Source organism: Phyllopteryx taeniolatus, chromosome 1 (assembly GCF_024500385.1).
Source record: "Phyllopteryx taeniolatus isolate TA_2022b chromosome 1, UOR_Ptae_1.2, whole genome shotgun sequence".
Lineage (NCBI taxonomy): Eukaryota > Metazoa > Chordata > Actinopteri > Syngnathiformes > Syngnathidae > Phyllopteryx > Phyllopteryx taeniolatus.
Window position 1 is genome coordinate 21,120,124 of NC_084502.1, and position 12,548 is coordinate 21,132,671.

The following is a 12,548-nucleotide window of genomic DNA, read 5'->3' on the forward strand; positions in this document are numbered from 1 at the left end:
AATTGAAAGAAGAAAAATGAGTCTCATACAGAAAATTGGATCACAGAGCTGTTGCATTAAAACATTTTTCTAGCAACAGATTTTTCAGCACAAATGCGACCAGATGCATTACTTGCACACAGCAATAAAATTATACATACGACAACAAATTTACGGCTCGAGCTTTGGGGGGTTGTGTGGGTGTGTGTGTCTTGGAATGTTGTTTGAGTCCCCGAGAAACATTGTCTATTTTACCTGCACAACTCTCTATGTACAGTAAACTGACAATACAGCTTCTTGAATCAAAGGCAAATTGGCTTAGGGGACTGAATTTTGGGGGTTCACACTTTTTACCTTACCCCTAGAACAGCAACCTTAAATACCCAGAGGCACTGGACCGTCTTACACTGTTATAAAAAAGAAAAAACACCAGTAGCCACAAAACCCTTTTGACATCTAAAGTGAGGATATATAGGATATATCGTGTGTGTTTTTTTTCTTTTTTTACCTACTGTATATGTATTAAAAAACTATAGTGTGTTACATTTATGAAATCAATAAACCGCTACAGATAACAAACATTTTATTTCTGCATGTAACAAAAACATTATGAACGCGAAAAAAAAAGAAACTTATTTGAAGCTTACTTTCAATCTAAATAGTCAGTGTCTATTCGAGTCCTCCTTGTATTCATGACATTAAAGCCACACTTATATTATCCACCTGGAGCAAACCAAAAATGCCTTCACTTAACAACATAAAATATATCTTTGCAAAATTATAGCAAATTAAAATACAAGTATTTATTTAACCTGGTTAATATGATTTTTGCTCTGAAAGTCAACATGCAGCATTTGCACATCCAGGCAGTAAGACGTCACTTTCATTTTCAGATACGATTGTATGTACAGTAAGCTGTCATTTGTGAGGCATGAGCGATGCTTGCTTTTACGATAGTTCGTGTAGCAATAAAAATTCTGTTTTCTTCAGAATCTTTTCTTTTCCAGAATTTATCCATGGTTTAGCTATCTATGGTCAAATAACTGAATAAATCTTGGAGCAAGGTGTTGCACATCGGCAGTTGTGACATATTTTAAGCAACAACATAAAAAGAAAATAGTTTAATGTTTCAAGAGCACATAATCTTAAACTTTAGAATTTAATAAAATAGTTTTCCAAAGTCACAGAGAGCCACAGCAGAATGATAAAAAAGCCACACGCAGCCCTGGAGCTGCAGGTTGCACACCCCTGCCTTAGAACAAAATCTAGACAGGGTTGCTGGTTGGGAAACTAACAAAATACACACCAAAGCTCTTTAAAATTGGGTCAGAATGTTTTCTGAAAGGCAGGTGAGAGAATAAAATTAACTCCAACAACCAACTAATTCTATCAAAATGACAGACAAAAGAAGTGAACCTTAAACCAAATTAAACAAAGGTAGGGAGTCTTTTGTATAGGGGTGAGACAAAATGGTGGCACTTGGATGTTCACAGCACCAATTGATGGCATCAACACCACAACGCAACCAAGGAAAAGTCCTTATATACGTACCTTTAGCTATTGCTGATTGTCAACAGGTGTAGGAGTTTAACACAGGTGCACTCAATAGCTCCTGATTAGGTGAGTGTGAAGCAAGCTCGAACATAGAGACGCAGACAACCAGTCACGTGTCACTGAGTGGGAACTGAACCCACGCTGTCTGCACCAAAGTCAGGCAAATGTACCACTACACATTCATGCATCTGCATAACACATCCAGGACTACAATAAAAAAAAATACTAATAATGTGAGCTTGGAGTATGTGAATAACTAATGGAGATTTATTTGGCCTTAGAATAACAATGATTAAGAAACAATTTGAAACTGCATGCTAAGGCTCTAATTACAGTATAAACATTAGCAATAGAAAGGATGAACATCTGCAAATGGCCCTGGATGAGAGAAAAATATTTGTAGAATAATATATTCTAATAATAATAACAATATATTTTTAGATACATTTATATAGAAATATAATAAAATATCACTTGGTTTCTACAATCTTAAGTCTTGTACTCACATGAAAATTGAAATTCAATATTTGTAAGGAGTTCAACCTGCGTGTGACGCAGCTCTACCATACAGAGGAGGAGATTTTACAGTCAAACATGAAGTAAACGCGTTGAACGTGTGATTGTGTAAAGCCTCGTCTTGGCAGAAAGGTTTGTGTGACTGCCTTCCATGGTAGAAGTGGCAAATGTTGTCCGGGACTTTGGCAGCTTTCTAAAGATTTGATGCTCTTTCCAGCTCAGCCTAGAATGCCCAGTCCTCACTCTGAGGCTCAATCCTCTAATTACAAACAGTCTAGTTTGGTGCCAGAATGCTCTGGCACTCTTCATGCTAATCAGTGTAAGCGCCCACACTTTGGCCTTTATAGCATCATGCAGCTGCTACAAAGTATTAGCAACAAAGTCCTGCTCTTTGGATGTTGTTCAGACACTTGAGTCTCTGTGAGAAGAAAAAACACATCTTTGCTGCCAGCCAAGTGTGGATGTGGTTGTGAAGTGTTAGAGTGTCTGCTCCCTAGTGCTTGCATCTCTGCAACAGTTGAAACAACTGCATACAAAGCACAGTTTCACCTCTTGAAGCTGCAAGAAGGCTGAGAAATAACATTAGCAACCACCATTTTTAACCATTAATGGAGTCAAGTCATCTCGTCTGGAAATCTGCACTTTTAATCAGTATCAGAATCAGAATCATCTTTATTTGCCAAGTATGTCCAAAAAACACACAAGGAATTTGTCTCCGTTAATTGGTGCCGCTCTAGTACGACAACAGTCAATTGACAGAGAACACTTTTGAGACATAAAGACATTGACAAAAACAGTCACTGAGCAGTAAAGGGTTGCTATTTATCTGGTAATACCGGTACATTTTATTTTTTATTTTTTTGACAATTGTGCAAAAAGATGCAGAGTCCTCTAGCACTTAGAGCAGTTCGAATGACTAATATTGCAATAGTCCGGTGCAATGACCATAGTGCAAAGGGCGCCGAGAGTTTAAGCGAGTAGTGTGATAATCTGGGACAATGTTGATTGTGCAAATGTTGCAGATACTCCTCAGTCAGTGTGCAAATGGAGCAGATGCTACTCTGGCATGAGTGGCCAGTATTGGTCAACAACCTATGCAAATAGTGCAGCGTGGCGAGACTACTACAGTGAGTGCACAAGTAATATTGTCATGAACATGGTTAGGGCGACGGCGAGGAATGCAAGGCAAGAACATGGTGGACCCAATTGCAGGGAAGCAGGGAGGCAAGGCAGGAGTGCGGGAATCTCAAAATAATAATATTTAATTCCAAAAACAAAGGAAAACAAAGATCATGAAAAAGTCTAAATGCTAAATTAACAAAGTCCAAAATCTAAACACAAAGTAACAAAGAAACACTTGAGTGAACCCAAAACAAGAAACAAGACATGACTGGTGAAATACCTGAGCGACAATGACATGGCAAGACATGTGACAACGACAAACATGGAACACAGGAAAACATTGAACAAAACTAAACACAACCCAAACCAAAACACAGACCATGACAAATATATAATTGGCCCAGCAGAAATGTGACAACAAACTCAAGACAAAAAAAATTGCCAGCATGTTGCAATGGAATTGTAGGTTAGGTGTTTAAGAAGTTGATTGCAAGAGGGAAGAAGCTTTTGGAATGTCTGCTAGTTCTAGTTTGCATTGATCGGTAGCGTCTACCTGAGGGAAGGAGCCGGAAGAGCAGGTGACAGGGATGTGGAGACGCTCTTGTCTGGTGTTCTCTTAATGAACCATACGAGTTACAATGCTATCACCAGCCAAGTTTGTTCAGAAATGAAGTTCAGTTAAATTGAGTTTAAAATTCAACTTTAATACAATTCAGTGTAATAAGTAAATCGATCATAATCTCAGTTGTTGTTTACTTAACCTTTATAAAGTTTTTTTAGTGTTATGATTTGTGAAAAAACATTGTATTACCCCTCCAATATAATTTATGTTGCGACTCGAGCAAGATTGTGTGACTTGACTTGCGACTTGCTTAATACAAGTAATAACTTCACTCGGCTTGCTTGAAATTTAGTGGCGACTCGACTTCACTTGCTTGATTTTTTATTCCCACAGTGACTTGGGATTTGCTGGAGACTTGAAGGTTATGACTTGAGACTTGCTTGTGACTTGCACGTATGTGACTTACTCCCACCTCTGCCATTTAAAAGTCTTCACTGAGCCTAACATGCATGTTTTTGGAATGTGAGAGGAAGCAGGAATCTTCTTCTTCTTCTTTTCCTTTCGGTTTGTCCCTTTAGGGGTCGCCACAGCGCGTCATCCTTTCCCATGTAAGCCTATCTCCTGCATCCTCCTCTCAAACACCAACTGCCCTCATGTCTTTCCTCACGACATCCATCAACTTTCTATTTGGTCTTCCTCTAGCTCGCTTGCCTAGCAGCTCCATCCTCATCATCCTTCTACCAATATACTCACAGTTCTTGGGCAGAAAGAGAAGAGGCAAGCACAGAGCCTAGAATTGAATGTGGGGACTTTGAATGTTGGGACTATGACAGGAAAATCTCAGGAATTGGTTGATACAATGATTAGGAGAAAGGTTGATATATTGTGTGTCCAGGAGACCAGGTGGAAAGGCAGTAAGGCTAGAAGTTTAGGGGCAGGGTTTAAATTATTTTACCATGGTGTAGATGGGAAGAGAAATGGAGTCAGGGTTATTTTAAAAGAAGAGTTGGCTAAGGTCTTGGAGGTGAAAAGAGTATCAGATCGAGTGATGAGGCTGAAACTTGAAATTTAGGTTGTTATGTATAATGTGATTAGTGGCTATGCCCCACAGGTAGGATGGGACCAAGAGGTGAAAGAGAAATTCTGGAAGGAGCTAGACGAAGTAGTTCTGAACATCCCAGACAGAGAGAGAGTTGTGATTGCTGCATATTGCAATGTACATGTTGTGAAGGAAACGGGGGTGATGAAGAAGTGATGGGTAACTATAGATAGAGATGGGAAGGATGTGCAGCAGGTTAGGGTGATTAAGGATAGAGATGGAAATGTGTTGACTGGCACCAGTAGTGTGCTGGACAGATGGCAAGAAAACTTTGAGGAGTTGATGAATGAGGAAAATGAGAGAGAAGGAAGAGTAGAAGAGGCAAGTGTGTTGGACCAGGAAGTGGCAATGATTAGTAATGGGAAGGTCATTAAAGATGATGAAAAATGGAAAGGTAGTTGCTCCTGATGACATTCCTGTGGCGGTATGGAAGCATCTAGAAGAGGTGGCTGTGGAGTTTTTGACCAACTTGTTTAACAGAATTCCAGTGGGTGAGATGATGCATGAAGGATAAAGGAAAAGTGTGCTGGTGCCCATTTTTAAGAACAAGGGGGATGTGCAGAGCTGTGGGAACTATAGAGGAATAAAGCTGATGACCCACACAATGAAGTTATGGGAAAGAGTAGTAGAGGCTAGACTCAGGACAGAAGTGAGTATTTGCGAGCATCAGTATGGTTTCATGCCTAGAAAGAGTACCACAGATGCATTATTTGCCTTGAGGATGTTGATGGTAAAGTACAGAGAAGGTCAGAATGAGCTACATTGTGTCTTTGTGGATCTAGAGAAAGCCTATGACAGAGTACCCAGAGAGGACCTGTGGTACTGCATGCGGACATCTGGAGTGGCAGAGAAGTATGTTAGAATAATACAGGACATGTATGAGGGCAGCAGAACAGTGGTGGTGAGGTGTGCTGTCGGTGTGACAGACTAATTTAAGGTGGAGGTGGGACTGCATCAGGGATCAGCCCTGAGCCCCTTCCTGTTTGCAGTGGTGATGGATAGGCTGACAGATGAGGTTAGACTGGAATCCCCGTGGACCATGATGTTTGCAGATCACATTGTAATCTGCAGTGAAAGCAGGGAGCAGCTGGAGGAACAGTTAGAAAGATGGAGGCATGCATTGGAAAGGAGAGGAATGAAGATTAGCTGAAGTAAGACAGAATATATGTGCATGAATGAGCACGGTGGAGGGGTAAAAGTGAGGCTACATGGAGAAGAGATAGTGAGGGTGGAGGACCTTAAATACTTTGGGTCAACAGTCCAGAGCAATGCTGAGTGTGGTAAGGAAGTGAAGAAACGGGTCCAAGCAGGTTGGAACGGGGAAGGAATGTGTCAGGTGTGTTATGTGACAGAAGAGTCTCTGCGAGGTTGAAGGGCAAAGTTTATAAAACAGTGGTGAGGCCAGCCATGATGTATGGATTAGAGACAGTGGCACTGAAGAGAAAACAGGAAGCAGAGCTGGAGGTGGCGGAAATGAAGATGTTGAGGTTCGCTCTCGGAGTGACCAGGTTGGATAAAATTAGAAATGAGCTCATAAGCCAAGGTTAGATGTTTTGGAGACAAAGTTAGAGAGAGCAGACTTTGATGGTTTGGACACATTCAGAGGCGAGATAGTGAGTATATTGGTAGAAGGGTGATGAGGATGGAGCTGCCAGGCAAGAGAGCTAGAGGACGACCAAAGAGAAGGTTGATGGATGTTGTGAGGGAAGACATGAGGGCAGTTGGTGTTAGAGAGGAGGATGCAGGAGATTTGCTTACATGGAAAACCCTAACCCTAAACCCTATGACACACTGTGGCGACCCCTAATGGGACAAGCCGAAAGGGAAAGAAGAAGAAATTTGCAATCCTTCATATACTGTAGTCCATGCTTGTGCTTGAACACAATTAATGGAAGACATAGCAAATGGGTTGTGCCCAAACAAATATATACTGCTAGCAACTGGAAATCCAGGTTTGTCAGCCCTCTTGAGAATGTCATTTGCCTTTTAATAAACATTTTATTAGTCCCATTTAGTTGAAATTATAAGCGACATTTACAGTACAGTAAACTCCTTGGGCTTGTTTCCACCTCGAGGTGTGAGTGCTAGGGATGAAACAAATATATGCTTTACCTTTAAACTGGTAGTATGTAATTAAAAAACATATTTTAAATCTTAATTACCATTACAACTGTGTTTAGCATACTGTGTTGTGTGTTAGCATGGTGATAGAGTGGTTGGTTGTTGCTGTTCCCAATTTATGTCAAAAAGTACATAGGATTGCTGACTCTATAGTTTTTTTAGTGTGTGTGTCTGTGATTTTTTTGTTTTGTTTGATTACATGTATTTTAATATTGATATAATTCGGATAATCATGTCAACTTTGATGATAAAAACATATTTTTTTAAATGACACCATGGCGGCACGGTGGCCGACTGGTTAGAGCGTCAGCCTCACAGTTCTGAGGACCTGGGTTCAATCCCTGGTCCCGCCTGTGTGGAGTTTGCATGTCCTCCCCGTGCCTGCGTGGGTTTTCTCCGGGCACTCCGGTTTCCTCCCACATCCCAAAAACATGCATTAATTGGAGACTCTAAATTGCCCGTAGGTGTGACTGTGAGTGCGACTGGTTGTTTGTTTGTATGTGTCCTGCGATTGGCTGGCAACCAGTTCAGGGTGTACCCCGCCTCCTGCCCGATGACAGCTGGGATAGGCTCCAGCACGCCCGCGACCCTAGTGAGGAGAAGCGGCTCAGAAAATGGATGGATGGATGGATAAATGACACCATTTCATCTCGAGTGAGTACCAAGGCACAGTATACCACGGTGAACAGTACTCCAACAAAGAGGTTCTGGTTGGATTGGGACACTTTACAGATAAAATGCAATAATAGGTCTATATAACTAAAACAACCTCTAGTGCTTTGTGTAAAGGAGGTTTTATTTCAGAGACGCAAATAAAAAAAAAAAAAAAAAGTTTAATCTAAGTCCTACTTTTCCAAAAAGATAAACTGTCATTCTTGAATGCGAGAACAAAAATTTAATTTATGTGTCGATCATCCAAAGCAAAAACATCTCAGCGTTTAACAAACCATTAAGATGTGAATATTTTCTTTAGGATGGGGAAGTTCTTTCCGGAATAAGTTGTAGTCAAGTGAATATTAGCTCGACTATGATGCAAATAATTACAAAGGTATGTCGTTGTTGTCAGAAAAGAAGTAAATTGTCCTTGCTGTATAAAGCAATCTCACATTCAAGGATATACATGCACACTTCTTACACAGCACTTGCGTCTTTGAGTGATTTATGGCACTCAGATGCGCAACACACGTCTCATTAACTCCTGAAGATCAGCTTCAGTCAGCTGTTACTGTCAGCAAAAGAACATTTCAGATGGCACAAAATCAAATGTCGCCTTTTTATATAGTAACACAGTGTCTGTGTATTGTTTGTTATTGTGTGGCCCACCAAGGCTTTTCCATGCCTGCTGTTTTGCATCCGCTAGAGCGTTGCAGCCGGCCACTGAGCCAATAAAACCAGAAAGCTACCGACTTTGCTCGGCTTCTCTTTTCTCTCCAACCGACAGACAGTGGAGGATCTGGCTTGCTTCTGGAGGCTAATGGTTTATGCTCTGCTCTCCAAGGCTGAAATGAATGGCAATGTTGTTTACCTCCAGCGCAGCGGCCCATTGCAAAGAGCAAAAGATAAAAACAGACACAATCTCCACTATGGGTTTCAAGTAATTTTCTTCAAGGGTGAGACACTCTGGGGTAAAATAATATCATTGCGTCATTCAGATGAAAAATCCTTTATTTTGCACGGACAAAATAAAACCTGACCAAGTGTAACAGCATTAAAAATAGATTTGGATATAATTCAGGGAACTTTGCGTAGGTGTTGTCTTTGGCACCAAGCAATATGAGGATTACTGTAAATAAAGAGTAGATGGCAAATAAATCAACAGCTTGCCCCATTAAAAAAAAGCAGACAGAAAATGTAATATCATTGAGTTAATAAAATATTCTATACGGAATCCCTAGGATGCAATTTGCAGCAAACATGGCACAGTAACTACAAACATAATCTTAAGACACTTTAGACTTGACTTGATAATCACCCAACTGTGACACTGATAGATTTTTGAGGGTTTTTTTTCTGCCAGGAAAGGCGGGTGAGTGCACCATTTTGACTAGTCAAAAAAAGAAAAAGATTTCTCTTCTAGTTCAAAGAATCCTGTAATGTATTATTATTTATTTAGATATGTTAACTACAGTGGGTCCCGCGACCCTTGTGAGGATAAGCCACTCAGATAATGGATGGATGGATGGAACTATAAAAATATAAATAAAAAATAAATCTTCACACCCCTTTTCCAATGGCAGGTTTTGTGATATAAAAAAACTATACCAAGATTAATCATTTTAAACCTTTTTTCCACCATTTATGTGACCTCGCCTGTACAACTCAATTGAAAAAAAATAAACATTTTAGAGAGGGGAAGTAAAAATATTAATGTTACCTATAACCGGTACAACATTATTTGAAGTTTAGCAGAAGTACTTCAAATAGTGGCATTTGTGTGCTAACTACCATTTAAAATGAGTTTCAATGGTTAATTTTGAAAGCAGTCACATCAGCAGTTATAAGAGGTTGTGCATACTTGTGGAACCACACTATCGCAGTTATTTGTTATTGTTATGTTTAAAAAATATATAAAATGAGGCTTCAAAATCTTGAAAAATCAAGTGGTTCTCTCCGTTCAACTGTCAATGGTTGATCTTGATCCTGAGCCACACGCTGGCTGTCAAGTTGGAGTCAGTTTTGAACTCCAAAGTTGACCCCTTTACCCTAGTCAAATACATGACCACTTTCCTTTTTCTTCTTCTTTTCTTTTTTTCTAAACACCACAATGGCAAGTGCTAAGTTTTGTCTCACTGTCGCCATAACGACACCCTGAGGTGGACACACATTAATGACGCTGTGTTTAATCCTGAAATTAAGCCTGTCATAGCCAAGATTCACTGTACTGTATGTTCCATTGGGGAGTGTGAATATTCAGTAAAGTAAGGAATAATCTGGCCTTTTCACATTGTGCAGTGTGGGTTGCCTTCAATTTATAATACTGCAAACATCATGCAGGCTTAAATTGTTGAAAAGAGGCACATATGTATCCATTCAGATTTCTTCTGGATGCAATGGAAGATGTGTGAACATTTAGTAGGTGATCTGATTTTGCTGGGAACCTTGGTTAAGGTCTGTCTGGTTAGTCCGGCTGCTACTTGGTTTCATTGATCTATTTTTCACTATTTTGCTGGCTCATCCTAGCAAGACATACTTGTCAGTGACCTTCATGGGAACATCCAGCGATTGGCTAAACTGATTCACTCATGTGCTCCCCAAGCCCCCAGTTGATGTTCATGAATTTATGACCTTTCATAGTCTTTTCAATATCTGCTTTTGCCCCGAGCCATTATGTTAGTTTAGATGAGCTGATTTTTCATGGTGCAAAAAGAGCATGGTGAAAACATTTATTAAAGGGGCATTTGCTTCACTCCACTTGTCGGCTGACAGGTCATCATCAGGGTTATCGAGGACTCTCCAGATAGGACGTGACCTCTTTAACTGCGTCATGCTGGCCCTCCAATAATCAGTCTCACCCCTTTATAGTTCTCCAAGTTATTACCGTTTGTGGCACTCTGGACTAGAAAACAGATTTTTGCCTCCAGGTGATTTCATTTGTACTCATACATCACCACCACACTTCAGCAAATTCAGTAGAAAACTGACAATGTTCAGTTTGGACCGATGGACTGACAATCCTACAATAGTAAAAAGTAGCAAAAAAAAGCAAGAAAACAACCTTTTAAGAAAAAATCTGAATCCACTTAATGTTAAACTCCAGTGAATTTGTTTTTGTACAATACCACAGATTCCAATGATAATCAAAATAAGAGAGCATTTATTAGTCCCACAATGGGGAAATTTGTAAACATATCAAACATATCCCAGGATTTGTGACGTGAATTTGTTAATAGGCTGAGTTGTTGTTACTGTTTTGTTAAAGAAAGAAGAAAAAAACATAATGGTACCTGGAATAACTTGAAAGCGACAAGACTGGAATTTTTTCACAATTCACATTTGCAAGCAACAAACATTTTGGGAGAACTGTATATCCTTTGGTGAGAAAAACCTCAATAGCACATCACATAAGCAGTTTACAGACGCAAAATGAAGCGTGCATATACACACCCCTAGTCATGTAAGGGTTTGATACCTTTGGAGGATCCACATTCAGAACAGTTGCAACAGTGGCCAAGAGGGAACCCCCAGATCCACCTTCCACACTCATTAAATCATCAACTTAACCTTTTAAAGCACATGTTGTGGTGTGGTTCTTACTTGTCAACGAAATACAGTGTGCAGTAATGTATATGTCTCATGGTCATTTCAGGGTTAACTTCAAACTACCAAACTTGGCTGTGTGAAAGCTATTATAATGTTAAAATGCAAATGTGGATATAAAAAGCATTTGGTTGTAAATTGGTTGTATATTGGTGAGTGGGTTATCAAAGCATGAGCACATCTATCATACTTACAATACATACAATGTGAATATTACACATTACATTTTTTTATTAGGGAAAACACTTGTCTATGTTTGTGAGAGTTGTACAGTCTGATTGAAGACTTAAGAGGTTTACAGCAGATTTGCTCAAAAAGAGTAGAACCAGTGGTTCAATGTACCATACAGGTACTGTATGTACATTACGTGTGGATGGCAGCTGAAATCAAAATGTAGTGGAAAGATTTTAGGAAAATGGTGAGTGAATTTCTTGCTTCAAATTGTTATTTTGTGCTCGGATGAGCATGTGCATACATGTAGACCTGCCTGAATTTGTTCCACCACAACTGGGATGATTTTCAGTAAAGTAATGGCAGCACAACAATGCATGTTGGTTAACTTGCTCCCCACGCTGTGCTAAACGCACATGCACACGGATGCACACACTCGCGCACACGCATGCACACACACACACAAGCACACACACGGCGAGTCCCCCGCTTCAGTTGTGTCACGGTTGCCTTTGTCGCCCCTCCTCACTGCGTGAACCTATTTGGCCCAGCAACACACACCAACACAAACAAAACAGCACGCTGTCACAGACACAAAATGCTAACATATATTTTTAGCCCTTGAAGGATATGAAGACCAGTAAACTACAGCTTTTCTGACACACACACACACACACACACACCTCTTACCTCCTGAAGAGCAGACACTCACGCCCCTCTGTGACTTTCACAACAGGACTCATCCACACATATACAACATGGGGATGGAAAATAATGACTAACGTGTGTGTGTGTGTGCGTATGTGTGGGTGTGTGTGCGTGTGTGTGGGTGTGTGTGCGTGTGTGTGTGTGCGTGCGTGCGTGTGTGTGTGTGTGTGTGTGCGCGTGTGTGTGTGTGTGCGCATGCGTACACAAGCAAACGACATGCACATTCCTTGAGCCGCTGACCCAGGCTCTGTGAGTAACCATGACAACCATTTCTTCACCTACTTCTAGAGATCGTTCAACACCCCCCGCACTCACCCTTCTTCCCAAGTCTATTTCCCCTCAGTCCACTTTAAATCACATCATTCACACAACTATGACAAATACACTGACAAAATGTAATTGTGTTTTATGTGCAAAACATGATGTCATTAAGAAACAGAACAGTAACACTGAAGTTGG

The 12,548-nt window shown here is 40.3% G+C and overlaps 1 protein-coding gene across 2 annotated transcripts in view; it reads right to left on the minus strand.

Annotated features, from left to right (window-relative positions):
• si:dkey-72l14.3 (Glyco_hydro_56 domain-containing protein) overlaps positions 1 to 12,135 on the minus strand; it is a 48,328-nt gene extending 36,193 nt beyond the window's left edge. The window contains exon 1 of one of the 2 annotated variants that reach the window (XM_061780319.1): positions 12,072 to 12,135. The gene's annotated coding sequence lies outside the window, so the exon portion shown is untranslated. The remainder of the gene's footprint in view (positions 1 to 12,071) is intronic. The other variant, XM_061780325.1, reaches the window with a different exon arrangement.
• Between the last annotated feature and the right edge of the window lie 413 nt (positions 12,136 to 12,548).